The 17,331-nt window shown below is 46.8% G+C and overlaps 1 protein-coding gene across 1 annotated transcript in view; it reads left to right on the top strand.

The window, feature by feature from the left end:
- Nucleotides 1–4,475: 4,475 nt before the first annotated feature.
- The window catches only part of ARHGAP39 (Rho GTPase activating protein 39), a 129,734-nt gene continuing 116,878 nt past the window's right edge, over nucleotides 4,476–17,331 (top strand). The window contains exon 1 of the mRNA XM_012648163.1: nucleotides 4,476–4,602. The gene's annotated coding sequence lies outside the window, so the exon portion shown is untranslated. The remainder of the gene's footprint in view (nucleotides 4,603–17,331) is intronic.

Raw genomic sequence — 17,331 nt, 5'->3', positions numbered from 1 at the left:
CCACAGAGATTTGGGAGTTGTTTGTTATTGCCACACAGTTCAGAGGAAGCTGACTAATCCAGCTGGGGCAAGTGCATTGATGTGTATGTACTACTGCAGGTGGCAAGGTGAATTTTCACAGGCATCATGAAGCAATCTTGGAGTATCTGTGAAATTTACAAATGCAGACGTCCTTCGGCCCAGCAATTCCAATCTGAGGCATCCATAGAAATGACAGCCCCCAGTGTATATGGACAGGTGTGCAGGGATGAACACTGTAGCAGGGGAAAATGGAAACATGAACAGTAATTACCAATATTTCCTCACACCTCACCTCCACCCTCTCAGCGACCCTGCAGTCCCCTACTCCCTGCCACCTATACTGCTTCTGCCACCAGGGATCACACCAGGATTGTTGCAGTGGCCTCCTGACTGGCCTCTTACTTCAGCCCTTGCTCCTGCCCCACACCCTCCTGCCCCATGCAGTCTATTCCACACAATGACCAGAATGTTTCCTTTAAAAGTCAAGTCCAGTCAATGCACCCCTCTACTCACTCAGAGTAAACGCCATGGTCCACAAGACCCTCACCACCCTTTCCCTCTCCTCTCTGACCATGGAGGCTGCTCTTTTCCCTCCTATTCACTCTGTTCTAGCCTCAGTGGCCTCTAGGCAAGTTCCTGCCTCAGGGCCTTTGCACACCTTTCTCCTCTGCCCCTAGATGCTTGCCCAGCACCTCCTTCCAGTCTACAAATAACCTCTCGGTGGCTCTTCCTGTCTTACTTTACTTGGCTCCACATGACATGACTGGATTATGGGTTTATTTGTTTATTTATTTAACATTTTTTTTTCTTTTTTTCAAAAGCCAGTCAAAGTCAGCAGCAGGGGGCTGAATACCAACTTTAGTGACATTAATGTTAGTAAGTTCTGATAACCCACTACCATTGGACCAGCCATGGGCTTATTTATTTATTGTCTGCCCCACGACCAACACACCCTACATGTAAACCCCTGGAGGGCAAGGACTTTGTTTTTCAATATACTGTTGTACCCCTGGTGCCTAAACCAGTGTGTGGTCAGTAAGTATTTGTTGAATGATTAGAATCAGAAAAAAAGCTACTTTCACTGGGAAACAATTATTTCAAAGAATTTCACAATACACATTTCTTCTCCCTCCCCAGTATCACTTTTATGATGGTATTAGTAGCTCCATATGTCTGAGTTGGCTTATGGGTGGCCTACATATACACATATACTAGATCCCTACCTTTAGTGACATATATGCATATACATATACACATGAGGTCACCAAAGGAATGAGTGTAGCTAGAAAAGAAAAAAGTTCCAAGTGCTGAGCCCTGGCACCATTTAACATCAAGAAATTGGGAAGACGAGGAAGAACCAGAAAAGAAGATTAAACAAATAAAGCGAGGCTATGAGAACTGGGAATTGACCATTAGATTCAACGAGACAATACTCTCATTAGTCTGCCTTACTAACCTTTTCAAAAAATCAGCGTTTGTTTTCCTGATATTTTATATTTTGTTGTTTTTCTTTATTTTGCTGATTTATACCCCAAGCTTTATTATTTCATTCCTTCTTCTTTATTTGGGATTGCCCTGTTTCTCCTTTTCTGATTCTGGAGTTGAACACTCAGGTCAAATTTTTCCAATTGTTTCCATATCCTGAAAACTTTATTTAAGATTTCCTCAACTATTGCTTTAACTTTGTCCTAGAAATTTTGGTGTTTTTAAAAATTATTCTTTGGTCCTAATTATTTAAAATTTTTTATTATTTCCTCTCTAACTGAAGGGTTATTTAGTGTTTTATTGGGAGGGGGTTGTTTCATGGCGTACAGGATGTGTTTTTTATTATAATTAGTCTATTCTATTTTGACTAGTGTTTCTAGTCTGAATGTTGTTCATTCTCTGGAATTTTTTGAGTCTTCCATAGTACCATGGCCAATTTATGTGAATGCTCCATATGTGTATTTTAAGCTTCATAGTTATAAAGTTATTTCTATACCTATTAGTTCAAGTTTGCTAACCACGTTATTCAAGTATTCTACATTTTGGCCATGTTTCTGCCTGATTTATCAGAGATATGTTAAATTCTCTATCCACAATTGTTGATTTGTGTATCTCCCCTTAGATATGTTTTATATATATTGAGGTATATTGTTAATGCATATATTACCATATATTGTTAATTATTTGTAGTCTTTTGCATAACCCAATATAATTTCCCTTTTTGTCCTTTTGCACTTGAATTCTATTTTTTCTGATACTAAAATTGCTACCTTGGTTTTATTTTGGGTAATATCACCCTAAATATGTCTTTTCTATACTATAATTTTCCATTATATAAACACTCTCAACCTATGTTTGGCAGGGGCTGGGGAAGGAGAATGGAAATGAAAAGCATTCTCCACTACTAGGTCTATACCTTTTTCCAAGGAAACCTTCACCCACCTTTTCAGTGAATCCTTAGTTTACACTTACATAGAACAATGAGGGGCAAAGGGTGGTCTTTGGCTACCCACTTAGGACTTCCTGAATTTATGTGTTTGGCACCTTTCTAGATTGCATGGACATGTAACACCAGTGATCCTCTTCCAAAGCTCTGACATCCTGTTGTGTTACATGCAGATGACACACAAAATCATCCTCTCAGAGCCTGGGACCTGTACATGCAGTCTGTCCATCCACAAAGGCAACTCCAACTCAAGGAATTGGATGTTCCTGACAGGGCACATAGATGACAAGAAAGAATGCACTGGACTCAGCACAAGTGACCTAAAGCAGAATGTTTTCCATGGAATTTGTGGACAAAGAGAGGATGAGAAGTAAAAACAAGGTAATGTTAAGATGCAGGCAAGTTTTTTGTTTTTCTTTTTTGATATGGTGTCTTGCTCTGTGACCCATACCGGAGTACAATGGCACAATCGTAGTGCAGTGGTTCAAGTGATCCTCCTCCTTCAGTCTCCTGAGTAGCTGGGACTACAGGTATATGCCACTGCCCAGCTGCAGTGCAGGCAAGTTTTTTGAGAATAGCCACCACACCAAGGGAATCAGAGATTAAAAGAGGCCTTATCTTTTTGTAACAAAGCATGCTGGAGTGTATTTGTATGCTCACAGAAATTATTAAATAGAGATGGACAAATTGATGATGCAGGAGACAGGAATGGGTTCCAGTTCACCAGGAGAGACTGCCTTCAAGAGCGGCAGGGAAACACTGCCTGCACACTTCTGGAGGGAAGGTGGAAGGCAGAGGGTGGATGTGGGGAGGTCTGTCAGTTTGGTGATAAGCATTTTGGTCTCATCTGGGAGGCTTACTTAGAGGGGCTGAGAAGTTACCTGAGGTCGCTTTGGAAAGTGGGAGACACCCTTCTGGAGAAAAGTACAAGATTGCTTGGGAGTGTGAAGTGCTCATTTTAAGTCTGTGGTCAAGGGTTTAAAGTGAAGCTAGTCAGCCTGGTTGTGTGACATTTCTCCAGTAGTCATGGATAAGGAGAATGGTTGGGTTTATCCAGATTGGGTGTTCTCAGGTGAATACGATGGAGAGGGAGCTGGAGACAAGAAAGTAGAGACCACTTGTTCTTGTGTAGGAGAGCCAAGTGTGAGGATGGACCAGAAGAGAAGTGCCAAGTGGAGAGATAGTCCACATGGGAGTCTCAAGGAGGTGGGGGCACTACAGCAGCGAGTGCTCTGGAGTTCTAGAAGGAGTGAGCCGTATGGTAGGAATCGGAGCCCAACTGAGGCCTAGAAATTGCACATTTAGCCCTTTGCAGTTTCTCTTGATGACGAAACCCAGGGTACGGCCACGGACTTAATGGTGTCCTGTGGGAGAGTTTCAGGCTGTTTGGTCTCTATTTCTCTAGAAATGCAAGTCAAATACAACTTCTAGAAATAAATACAGCACTAATAGTAACATGACGACCAGGCTGAACGCAGATCAGAAAATTCTGAAGGGAGCACTGGTCAAGATGCAGCTCAGTAAATTACCAAGAGTAAAAACGACAGAGATAAAAAGATGAAAATAATAAGGAGAAGTTAAGATACATGGAGGATACAAGTCCATTACAGGAGAGACTACAAGAAGAGAGGAGATCAATATTTTAAGAGATGATGGTTAAATCTCCCGTTGAAGAAAAGTAAAATGTCAGATTCAGGAAGCCCAACATGGTTTGAGTAGGTAAAATTACACCAAATCCACACTGAGACGTACCAGACGCTAACTGCGCCGCGCCAAAGGAAACTGGAACACCTCCTGCGCGCCGCGCCAAGAGAGGGGAGCGAAGGTGGACTGTTCCCGCCTACCAGCATGCCGCGCGCACCTTCCGCAGGACTGCGGCTCCCGGTATGCCGCGCGCCGGCGCATGCGCATTGCGGCCGCGCAGGGCGGCGCCCTCTGGCGGCGGGCGGGGCCGGCGCGGGGGCGGAGCCGGAGCCGGAGGCGGGGGGTTGCGCTTGGTGACGGGAGGACGCGCGGCCGCCGCGCACTGGGCTCGCGGCGGCGGCGGCGGCTGCGGCTGAGGCGGCGGCGAGGGAGCGACCGGTGGCTCACGCGCGGCGCGCGGGCCAGGATGAGGGGCTGTGGCCGTGCGGCCTGCGCGCAGCCGGCCGGTGAGAGCGCGGGCGGTGGGCGGCGCGGGCCGGGAAGATGGCGGAGAGGCCGGCGCTGCGGCCCCCGCGGCCATGGCCCGGCCTCGCCAGAGGCCCCTGGCCCGGCTGCACGAGGAATCTGGGCCCGCGGTGACCGAAGCGGCGGGAGGGGCCAAGGCCGGGCCGCGGAGGGGGTGGGGCGTGGATGTGCAGGGCCGGCCGGGCTGGGGGCGCAGCGGCAGGGGGCCAAGGCCGCGTGAGGGCTGGGTGCGCGCCGAGGGGCCAGGCTGAGGGTGTGAGTGGGTGTGAGTGCTCGCGAGCGTGCCCTGCCCCAGGGTGGGTGTGAATGTGCCCAGCGCAAGGGTGGGCGTGTGTGCCCAGCCTGAATGTGATTTCGAGTGTGCCCAGCCCGAGGGTGGGTGTGAGGGCGAGTGTGCTCGGCCTGGGGGTAAGCGTGAGTGCGACTATGGTGCGACTATGCCCAGACCAAGGGTGGGTATGAGTGCGAGTGTGCCCGACCCGGGGATGGGTGTGAGTGCGAGTGTGCCCGACCCGGGTGTAGGTGTGCGTGTGAGTATGCCCGGCTGAACTCTGAGGCGCCGGCCCGATTCCAGGGCGCAGTTGGCGTGGGGAGGAGGTGGGTGCCCGCTGGGCCGGGGGTTCGTGCTGAATCCTGAAGGGCGGCCGGGATGCGGGCGGGCAGTGCGGGTCGGACGTTTCCTGCTGTGCGGCCCCCGGCTTTGTCCCCAGGGAGTGGCGATGGGCGTCTCCAAGTCAGGTCGTGGCTGCCTGCGGGTCGGTGCGGTCGCCAGTGGGCTCCGTGGTTTCGCCTCTGCCGCAGGCACGGGCTGGTCTCGCCGGAGGCTCGGGCGCTCAGCGCCTTCCCTTCCCGTTCCCCCCCTGGAGCTGGGATCCCCTCGGTTGCTTCCTGGGTGCAGAAGAGGTGTGGGTGGAGGCAGCTTTCCGTGCTGAGGGCCGCGAGTGAGGCAGGCTGTGCATCTTAGGGCTCTGGAAGTCTTTTCTTTTAAAACGTGCAGCCTGCTCCGAGGCCGCGGCAGCTGTGGGTGTGTTCCATGCTGCTTCCCACCAGCAGCTGCTGTGGGCGCTGCGCAGCCTTCAAAAATGCAGCTAGGCCCCCTCCCCCTTCAGTGTTCTACGGGTTTAACCAAACCTCCAGTGACCTCTGCTGAAAAACCTACAGTTGCAAGGCTTCGCGTACTTCCCATGGTACAGACAATATGGAGATTTGTCTTTTGAAGCCAGTGAGGGGAACTGAACGCTGCGTCCTGGGTGCAGTCTGTAAATAGCAGGTGGTTCCCTCAGCGGCTCCCCTTTCATAATGAGCAAGGTGTGTTTCTCTGTCCCCGGGGGAGGGGAAGGAGATTTGATAGGAGGTGTAAAGTGAAGAGACTCCTTCCATAGACCGTCCTGGGCACAGACTCGGTGACTCTCAGTGCTGGCAAGTGAATGAGTAGAGGCGGCGCCTCCCTCCCTGCACTTTGTCTAGCCAGCTGTCTTGCCCAGAGTCACCAAGCAGAGTGGAAAAGTGGAAAAGAGGATGGGTTCTGGAGCCAGACTGCCTGCCTTTGAGTCGTGACTCTTCTGTTTACTGGCTTTGTGGTCTCAGGCAAGGTCCCTGTGCCTTTGGTTCATCTGTAAAATGGGAACACTAATAATATTGGCCTCGGGGTTGTTGTGAGGACTCAGTGAATTGACTTGTAAAACACTTTGTTCCTGGCACATTGTGTTTTTAAAAGTTAGGAATTGTTACTGCAGCCAAGATTTGGTGCTGCTAGGGTTAAGGTTAGGTTTGGTGCTGCCAGAGTTAGGGTTAGGATTAGGGTTGGTGCTGCTAGGGTGTATATGCTGGGTCATTGGTTCTTTAGTTGTCCCGTAGCACTGCCGACTTAGTTTCACATTAACTTGAAGTCTGTGGCTCTTGTTTTTTTACACAAGCAAGCTGAGGTCCTATTTGGAGAAACAAATCTTTATAAAGGTAAAAGAGGAACAAATCTCATGTACTTAAATAAATTATTATATAGAACGGTTTTAAGAAATATTTTTAGAGAAAAAAAGCTTAGTACTTATTGCCATGGGATTAGGTAGGATTGTTGTTGACAGAAATGAGATTTAAAGCAGTTCCTGGGTAATGCTTTCTGAATTAAACTGCCAAAGCCATTGTTGTTATATTTCACAGTGTCATCCTTGTAATAGAAAAGATAGTTTATTAAAATGAACTTTAAGTGAATGCGGAATTACCAGAACTGTAACATTTTGCCGTGCTAAACTGTTGGAAGAAGTAAGACTTAACTTGCTTTAGAACACAGTGGGAAGATTCCTTATGTTTCTCAAAGAGAAGATTGATTCTCCTCAGATCTGGTCATCTCTTCCCTCTGTCTCTTAGATTCACCCTAGAAAACTATATCTCATCTCCTGTATACCATGTGACACAAAGACTAGGGAAAACCCTTCCACCTTGAGTAGAGTTTTTTTTGAGATTTGTGACATTTAAAGTAAGAATGTTCAATGTTTAGAAGTGGTAATGAGGGCATGGTGGCACACCCTATTCCTACTCCACTGCCAGTGACTCCACTCAGGAGGCTGAGGTGGGAGGATCACTTGAACCCAGGAGTTCAAGGCTGTAATGAGCTATTATCATGCCACTGTACCATTGCACTCCAGCCTGGGCGACAAAGCGAGACTCTGACTCAAAAAGAAAAGAAAAAAAAAGTGGTAATGGAAGCGGCTTCTGTGAGCAAGTCTTAAAATAAAGATAGATTTTAAAATGTCCATCCTAGCCTTCTCTCATGGACATGTGCTAGGATGGAAAGCTGTGGGTTAAAAGGTGCATACCAACCACATGGAGACTCAGCATGTCCTTGAGCAATTTAATTTAATAACAGTTAGTATAGCGAATGCAGCGTCTTTGTTAGGCTTCTACTTGGCTCTTTGACACTACTAAAAAAAATGTCCACGAAATATGTTCTTGTAATGAGATACCTAGCAAAACCCCTATGCTGTGCCTGTTCACTGCCTCGTGGTCCTGTGTCATGGATCTTATGTGTTTTCTCACACAGCTTTGTGGGTGTCCCCTAAAGATGCCACAAGGCATCATTCAGAAGAGCAGACTCAGGTGTGTAGCCTATAATGTACAGTGCTGGGGCCAGGAGACACCTTTGCAGAGATGGACTGGGTTGTCTGGCCTGTCTCTGGTTCCTTCTTCTGTTAGCTTCGTTTTGCCTCCTGTGCCTGCCTTGCTGTGTCTTTCATCTACCTCTTAGACTTGCCCCCGACTTTATCTGGCAGGCCTTCTCTGCGCCCAGAGATTGAGTCTGACCCTGGCTTCTGTCCTTTGACCACACTCTTTCTACCTGTGGTGGTGACATTCCTCCACACCTGGGCCTACTCCAGTGCCACTTCTGCTGAGCTTGATATTGCAGACCCCTGTGATTGACATTTTGCAGGGCTTTCTTCCCTAAAACTTGTGTTGATCAGCTGTGCCCATCATCCTGTGCAATCCCCTGAAATGTGATGATGGCATATTTTGTGATCATACTTTTGCAAATTTTGATAACATGAAATAGGATCCTCCTCCATTTATAATCTTGCTGTGAAACTCATACCAGTCATTGATACAGTTTGTGTGTTGTGAAAAGAGCTTAGTGGCCACTATTATGCTCTGTCGGGTGGAATTTTTCTTGGTTCAACATTTGGTGTGGCTTTTCCCTGCTTTTCTTTTGAGTTTTTGGAATTCTGCGGGGAAACCATAATCAGCATTAGGAGTATTTTTTCAATATTCTATTCTATACGAGTGTTTCCCAAGTATTGTTTATTCAGTACTTTTAAAATTGAACATCTAATCTATGCTCAATTAGTTGTGCATGTACTGTAGTGCCACAGACATGCAGCACACTGTTCTTTCAGGGAGCTGGGAAGAAAAAAGTCTATTAAGGATATGAGCCCTTCTATGATTAAGGGCCAAACCAGTGCTCCCAGCCAGGGGTCAGTAAGCTACAGCCCATCCTCAGATCCCCCTTGCCTGTTTTTGTAAATAAAGTTTTATTGAAACAACCACACCTATTTATTTTTGTGTTGTCTATGGCTACTTTGGCAGACTTAACTAGTTGTGACAGAGGTTATATGGCCCACAGAGCCTAAACTATATGCTATCTGACCCATTTATAGAACTTCGCTCTAGAAGTTGAGAGGAGAAATGATTGCAGGGATCTACAGCAGTGAGGGAAGGCTTCAAGGAAGAGATGGTCTTTGAGCTGAACCTTAGTCAGGGGGGTGCGAATGGGGGAAAGAAATAGGTGTAGTAGCACCACACATAGAAGGTGTTTCAAGTTTTGCGAGCAGGCCGGGTGCGGTGGCTTACACCTGTAATCCTAGCACTCTAGGAGGCTGAGGTGGGTGGATCGTTTGAGCTCAGGAGTTCAAGACCAGCCTGGGCAAGAGCAAAACCCCATCTCTACTAAAAAAATTGAAAGAAATTAGCTGGACAACTAAAAATATATATAGAAAAAATTAGCTGGGCATGGTGGCGCATGCCTGTAGTCGCAGCTACTCAGGAGGCTGAGGCAGTAGGATTGCTTGACCCTAGGAGTTTGAGGTTGCTGTGAGGTAGACTGACGCCATGACACTCGAGCACTCTAGCCCGGGCAACAGAGTGAGACTCTGTCTCAAAAAAAAAAAAAAAAAAAAGTTTTGGGAGTAAAGGTAAGAAATCCAGTTATTTGTGATTTCTGGGAGTTTAAAGGTTGTGAAAGGAATAATGGGAAATAAGGGTTATAATGGGAAGGTCTTTGAATTCAGGCTAAAGACTTCAGATTTTAATTCTCTAGCTAATAGGGAGCTACTGTAGGTTTGTGAGCAAGGGATGTCCTGATAAAATGGTCAGGGAGATTTTTTACTATTTTATTTTATTTTATTTTTTCAGAGACGGGGTCTTGCTCTGTCACCTGTACGGTGGCCTGATTATAGCTCACTGCAGCCTCCAATTCTTGGACTCAAGCAATCCTACTTCAGCCCACCCGAGTAGCTGGGAGTATAGGTGTGTGCCACCACACCTGGCTAATTTAAAACATTTTTTTGTAGTAACGTGGTCTTGCTATGTTGCCCAGGCTGGTCCCAAACTCCTGGCCTCACCATGCCTGGCCATGGTTAAGGAGCTTTAATCGACAGTGTCACATAGGAGGGACTGGACAAGGATGAGATCAGGGGCCGGGCCAAGTGGCTCACGCCTGTAATCCCAGCACTCTGGGAGGCTGAGATGGGAGGATTGCTTGAGGCCAGGAGTTTGAGACCAGCCTGAACAAGAGGGAGACCCCATCTCTACTAAAATAGAAAAATTAGCTGGGTGTGGTGTGCACCTGTAGTCCCAGCTACTTGGGAGGCTGAGGCAGGAAGATCCCTTGAGCCCAGGAATGTGAGGTTGCAGTGAGCTATGATGACGCCACTGCACTCTATCCCAGGTAACAAAGTGAGACGACTATGTCTCAAAAAAAAAAAAAAATACAAATCAGGTAGTTTATTGCACTGCTTTCTCTAAGGAAGACTCCAGTAACAAATAACCCCAGCATTCAGAGGCTTACAACAACAACAGAGGTTTATTTCTTGTTCACATTTTGTTTGCTTGTGACTCTTCCAAGAGTCTTCATTTCTAGACCCAAGACCAGCCCATATTTAGGACATGCTCTTTTTATGGCAAGAGAGTGACAGAAACTCAGTGACTTTTCAAGCTTCATTTTAGACTGGCAGCTTAGGTTCCATGGGCTGGAGCAAGGCAGGATGTACAGCTCTCTTATGGGGAAAGGGTAAGCAAATACTTGAAGACGGAGACAATACTACTATCCGCAAGACAGTAAACAAGCCTGCTTCTTGCTGTCTGGGTGATCTCACTGTGGGGTGAAGGTACATCTGGACATCTCCCCTCAGCCTCGGACACTGGACACTGGAGCCAGCTGCCGTATGCGGGAGCTCCTAAGGCATTGCAGACTCAGCACTCCCCTTCCCTTCTGGCCTCAGCCCTTTGGTGCTTTGAGGCCATGATATGCTTGGTTACTACCTAAAAGCTTGGCATCCTGGGTCTTCCCCCCAACCATCAAATCCTATGGGTCCAAGTCCTGCTAATTGTATCTCCCAAATAGGAATAAGATCCATCCTTCCTGTGTTCCCAGGACCACTGCCCATGCAGGGCCTGTGCCATGTCCTTTGTGGAGTAGGCTATGTGTCAGCCTTGAATCTCACCCCTCTTTCTTCCACGTAGCTGCTTAGGTGATGTATGCAGAACAGTGGCCTCACCTGGGGTGATTTTGCCCCCTTCCCTGAAATTTGGCAATATCTGGAGACATTCTTGGTTGTCCCAACTGGGAGGGAGTGGCCAGGGATGCTGTTGAACTCCACAGTGCCCAGGATGGTGCCCAGGCTCAGAGCACGTCTGTCTGTTGTTCCATTGCCTGGCACCTTCCCTGGCTCCCCAATGCCCCCTGGACTGTGTGCCACAGGCTTGTGTGTCCCAGCCCACTCTGTTCTGCAATAACGCTACAGTGTGGCCATTGGGCCAAGCCTTGCTTGGTGTCATCTCCTCCTCCAGAAAATAAGCCAAGCTCATGTGGCTCCTTCAGCTCCTTTGATCCGGGCTCAGACCACCTCAGCAGGAGCCCTTCCTGGACCCCCTCCCTTAGCCCATCAAGGGCTTCTCCTTCTACTGCCCATGTCACTCTGGGCAGCACTTTGGGTCATTGCATAGCCACACATTGTCTCCCCTCTGGACTGGAAAGTCCTTGAGGACAACAGACACATTTGTATTCTTAATGTCTTATTGCACATTGCAACATTTTCTTTGAGCATTAACTTCTGTAAAAATGCTTGGATTTAGGATGGGGAGTTGCCCACAAAGAATGGTTGACATAGCAACGGGAGTGACTCCTTTGTTCATTTCCCCTGTGTTGGTTGCTTCCAACTACCCAGAGCCTCTCATAGCTTGTTTTCCTAAGTATAAATTTTTTGATTCTCATTTATGATTTTTTTGGCCCCCTAAAAAGTTTTAATTTATTTATTTTTGAACAGATAATATATTCACGTGGTTCGAAAGTACAAAGGGTGCACAGTGAAGTCTCCCACTAGGAACCTCGTTCTCCTGGAGGCTCTGCTATGACCAGCTTCTTGTATCTCCTGGAGATACTTTGTAACTATGCAAGCAAGCCTGTGTCTGTATTCTTTTTTTCCACTCTTTTCTTTTTAAAAATCTTCTGAACTTTGCCTTTTTCAATTACATCTGAGAAGTCATTCCATATTAGTACATTTTCCAGTACATTCTTTTGGATGGTTGCATCATGTTCCATATTATGGAGATGCTATAATTTTTGTGCAGTTATGAACAAGGTGGTAGGTACAGTGTTTTGCAAATGTTCCTGTAGGCCCCATCTCTAGAAATAGCACCTTTTCCTTTCTTCTTTTTTTTTAAATTTTTTAATTAGCAATAATTGCGCCTTGGATAAACCTCATTGGCTACAATGCTGCCACTGTGCAAAGCTAAAATAGCATCTTTTTCTTCAGTCACTGTTTATTCTATCACATCAGGTTTTGCTCTTGTCTCTTACTGTCTTTAACTCTGCACGTCCTTTGGTCATTTATTTCTCCTAATTAAATATTTTAAATAATATAGTAGATTGGATTAAAGAGTTTCTCAGTTGGAAATTGGTTCACCTTTTGTGTGTTCTTATGGTTAACAGTGACTAGGAACACACATATCCACACAGAATCTTGTCCATGAGTGTTCACAGCAGCAGTGTTCATAGTGGCTGAAAAGTGGAAACAACCCAGATGTTCATCAACTGATGAATGGACAAACAAAATGTGATCTTTCCATACAATGGAATATTATTTGGCAATAAAAAAGAGTGAATTACTGATTCATTCTATAACATGGATGAACCTTAAATATACTGAATGAAAGAAGCCAGGCACGTACTATAAGATTCCATTTATGTGAAATGTCCAGAAAAGGAAAATCTATAGAGACAGAAAGTAGAGGAATGGTTCCCAGGGGCTGGGGGATGACAGCCAAAGTGTGTGGAGTTTCATTAGGGTAACAAAAATATCCTAAAATTGACTGTGGTAAAGGTTGCACCTATTTGTCAATGTACTAAAAATAGTCTAAAGTTGTACACTTAAAATGGGTGAATTGTATGGTATGCAAATTATATCTCAATGAAGCTGTTAAAAACAAGAGTGACTAGGATTTTTCAGAAGGGACGATTCCAGGATGGGGGTTGGAAGGCTTGGTACCCACAGAGAGCCTTGACGTAGATGCATTTCTGTGGGTTGTGGGAGGTGATAAGTCCCTGGTCAGTTTCTGAAATGTCAGGCTGTAGCAGGTGGAACACTGTTCTTGGTGCAGAAGACTTGAGTTAAACTTGGACTCAATCACAGACTCGTTGTGTGATTGATCCCAGATAAGTCACTTAACCACGTAATTCTTGGCTCTCCTCTGCAGAATACATATTTTTCTGTTTATAGTTCAGGGTTGTTGTGAGACTAAAGCATGACTGAATTTTAGTGGATTCTGTAAATTACTGAGTGTTATATGTGTATAAGATTTTTAAAAATTAATTTCAACAGTAAAAGGCTGATGAGCCAACAGAGCTCTTTTCTGTCCTCTTGCAGGCTGATCTAAGACAAGACAAACAGTGAGTGTAGTCAACAGCAGTGTAGACGGAAGTGAGGTGTGGGCAGCACAACTGTCCGGCCAGGCTGCTGGGACACAGACACGAGAGCCCCTGTCTGGCCAATAGTATTCAAGACTATTTTCCTTTCTTGCCATGCTCTTTTCATCTTTTCTGCTTTTTCTCTTGGTCATCTCTTTAAGCTGCTAGAGGCTCCAGCATTAATCAGACATAGTGGCTGATGCTTCCTTCGTGGGTTGAGTTTTGCGGCAGTATTTGCCCTGACATACTGCTAATGGTTTTCTATTAACCTTTCTCTGGGATTTCTGTGGGGGCCAGCATGATCTTCGTAACAGTCAAGATTGTACTGAAGCCTATGCCATATAAGTTTCTCACCTTATTTATGCATCAGATTGTATGCTGTACGTGTTACTAATAAAGGTGAGCCGCTTCTGAAATTCTGTATTGTTTTTTCTGTTTAATTGTCATGGTGTTGGTCTTTTATTTTGTATTCAGAATTCAGCTGTGCCATGAAAATTCCTACTTCTCTTGACCATAAGTACCAGAAGTAACCTCTGGTTCCTAAAAGCTGAGAGGGGGTAATACTGTGGGGTCCCAGAGACCCTCATTAGGCGTGTGCAGGAAGCACAGATGGCATCCAGGAACAGTGTGGGGCTTTCTGCTCAAGGCCGCTGGGGCCCAGGATGGGCCTCACTCAGGCAGAGCCCTTCTCCATTGGTCTGGCAGGGCTCTCAAGCCTGGTTCTGTGTTTGCCAGATCCACTTAACACTCATCCTGCTCCCAGGCTCTCCTGTCGTCTGGTATGTGCCAACCACTTGCCAGTCTGGTTTCCTGAGGTGAAGGAGACAGGCCAGGCCTCTGATGGGGAGGTGGGTTGTGCTGACATCCCATGAACATCAGTGGTGGTGGTGTGCCTGGGATCTTTGGGAGACCCCTAGGGTGGCTAGCCTGGAGGATTGCAGAGTGTATATAGGCTTTTCAGAGAAGGAGTGTCTTGTCTAAAAAGGAGAGATTGGTGGCTGAGGCGATTGACCAGGCTCAGGAGGAGCACACCTCAGGTGGAAGGGGCACAGGAGGCTGGAACCAGCAGGTGTCAGCAGCTGCCAATAGCTCTTTGTGACTGGAATGTCCAGTGTGAGGCAGGGATGAGCAGGCACCTGGGTGTCATCAAGCGAGTGGGAGGGTGTTGTTTGCAGTGTGTAGAGCTTGGACTATCTCCTGAAGGGGGCACTTCTCAGCTCAAGCCCCACCTGCAGAGTTAGTATGCAGTTAGGAAGAGTTGAGGGGTTTTGCAAGAGTCTCTTTCTAGCTCCAGCTTTATCCATTCACTTCCTTTATGGAAAACTTAAGAACTTACATGAAATTATTATCTACCCATGATCCATTCTAATGTATTTTGAATGGATTATTTATCTCTTATCACTGAAGTATGTGATCTTTATATATTCTGGATACAAGTCCCTTATCAAATATATGTGATTTACAAATGTGTTCTCCCATTCTGTGTGTCATTTTTTTCACTTCTTTATTTATTTATTCGGTGACAGGGCCTCACTATGTTGCCCAGGCTAGAATGCAGTAGCGTTATCACAGCTCGCTGCAACCTCAAACTCCTGGGCTCAACCTCCCAAGTAGTGGGGACTACAGGTACGTGCTCCCACGCCCCACTAATTTTTTTATTTTTTGTAGAGACAGGGTCTTTCTGTGTTGCCCAGGTTGGTCTCAAACTCCTAGGCTCAAGTGGTCCTCCTACCTGGGCCTCCCAAAATCCTGGGATTACATGCATGAGCCACCGTGCCCAGCCTGCTTGGTCATTTAATAGGCTCCTGCTGGCTGCTGTGTTGAGAACAGACTGGGGCAAGGGAGGAAGTGAGAAGACGGGTTAGGAGGTGACACAGTAGCCCAGGCTCCACCCAGGTGGTAATGATGAGGTAAAAGGATGTTGGAATCTGAAAATTGCTGTTATTTTTATTTTTTTCCTCATTTGTTTTAATCTTCTTTATTGAATTTTCTATGTATATTTTGAAGTTAACCAGTAAGATTTCCTGGTGGAAGAGAGTATGGTGGAATGCCTTGAGTGGAAGCCCAGGAGTTGAATTGGGCGTGCTGTGTTGAGAGCCTCTGAGACACCAGGGGCAGTTGGGGCCCAGGAGAGGAACTGGGTGGAAGTATCAGCTAGGGAGTCACAGGCATAGGGATGGAGTGCAGCCATGGGCCCAGAGGTCTCCAGACAATGGGTCCAGGTGGAGAAGAGGGCCTCCTGCAGTGAGATACCCAGGAGCAGGGAAGGAGGCCTTAGCCCAGTGGCAAGTGAGGAAGGCTGATAGAGAGGACAGAGTGGTCCAGGTTGATAATGGGTAGGGGATGGTCTGATCCACCGTGAGGACAGAGAAGCAGGTGGGGAGCTGCCACTGGGCTCAGTGTTGAGGTCTTGGTGATCTGAAGAGCAGATTTGGAGGTGGGTGGGTAAAAGCACGATTAGAGAGGGTTTAGAGAAAATGGGACAGAAACAGTTAAAGGCGGCAGGGACAGATGCCTTCTAACTGGATGTTTGCTGCAAAGGGACATAGAACTTCTTTGTTCACAAATTTTGTAAGATGCAAGAAATGATAGCCAGTGTCATGCTACTGGGATTGACCCAAAGGAGGGAAGAAATGGCAGTGTGGAGAGACCTGCATGTCAGCAGGGGCAGGCAGGTCGAGGAGTATGTGGTGGTCCCTGAGGCTTTGTGGAAGTTCTCTTCTGATACTTTTCTCAGAGGAGAAGGAAACAGGTTCTTAGTTGATGATGAGGATGAGGAAGAGGGAGGAGATGTTAGAGGCCCGCAGGCTGGGGAGGCTGTTAGGTGGCCAGGTGGGCCCCAGGCCACATGCTGATATGGGGACTGGAAGGGAGGCTGGTCAGTGTGTTTTTGTCAGGGTGTGTTGAGCTGCCTGCAAGGACTTGGGGAGTACTGGGTTACCCGTGAGAGTTGGTTTGCCAAGTAAGCGTGGGCCTGGGATTCAAGATATCATGGGAGTGAGGCTGTTATCCCTCATTAGAAAGAAAGAATCTAAGGCCAGGAGGCAGGCGATGTGAGGAAGAGCTGGGGAGAGGGAGGGATTTCACTCACAGAGCTTGTTGGTGAGGGGGCCGGCCTGATCTAATGGACACTGCGAAAGTGTGTGCACGGGTCCATGGTGGTCCAGGAGTGAGTGTTGAGGGCAGGAGTGAGTGTTGAAGGGGGTGCTGAGAGGGTGACGTACATGTGGATGGGCTAATGTCACCTCAGGGGCCTCTCTGGGGTCTTTGTGCAGGGATAACAGTGTCCCTCAGAGGAGTGGAGAATGCTGCTTCAGTGATGGTGCTGGTAAGAAGAGCCACAGGATCTTGGACTCCAGGCGGATTTTCCAGTCTGTGTGTGTGACTGGGAGAGGACTTTCAGCACTACTGTAGCTAGAAGCACAGAAGCACTGGTTGAATGTGGAACCTGAAATGCAACTGGTGCTCCACTCTGGAGCCAGTGCAATCTCAGTGTTTCACAAAAATGGACGGAATCCATGACAAGGTGGCTGTGTCTGTGTGGCCAAAGGTAAAGTGACAGAAGAAAAATACAAAAAAAATAAATAAATAAATAAAGAGAAAGAAAGAAAAGAGAAACATACCAGTTCTCAATATTTGTGGTAGGGCCTATTTTTTGTAAATTGAAAGGAAGAATATGCAGTTCTTCATATACTTATATATACATAGAATTTTTTCTGAAAGTAAACGTGAGACAGTTAACAATGGTATCTTTGTTGGGTTCCTCAGACATGTTGTAACTTATTTTTTTAAAAATGATGTCTGAAGACTTACCTGCTCTGTAAGATGATGGGCTGTTTCTGTTTTCTTCTTTTTCTTTCCAAGTAAATGAACTCTAAGAGATGTGTGAATTACTGAGAATAGGAGTGGGATGGGAAAGGGAAGAACTGCCCCTCAGCGGAGGCCTGGGAGCACAAGGTATGGCAGCACTTGAGTGAGAAGGTGAAGGGCCTGGGACCAGCCCCGCCAGTGGGGCCAGCGGAAGTGCCAGCGAGTTGGG

This window comes from Propithecus coquereli, unplaced genomic scaffold (assembly GCF_000956105.1).
Source record: "Propithecus coquereli isolate 6110/MARCELLA unplaced genomic scaffold, Pcoq_1.0 Scaffold28, whole genome shotgun sequence".
Lineage (NCBI taxonomy): Eukaryota > Metazoa > Chordata > Mammalia > Primates > Indriidae > Propithecus > Propithecus coquereli.
The sequence above is the reverse complement of the archived record's forward strand: the minus strand, read 5'-3'. Positions and strand labels throughout refer to the sequence as shown.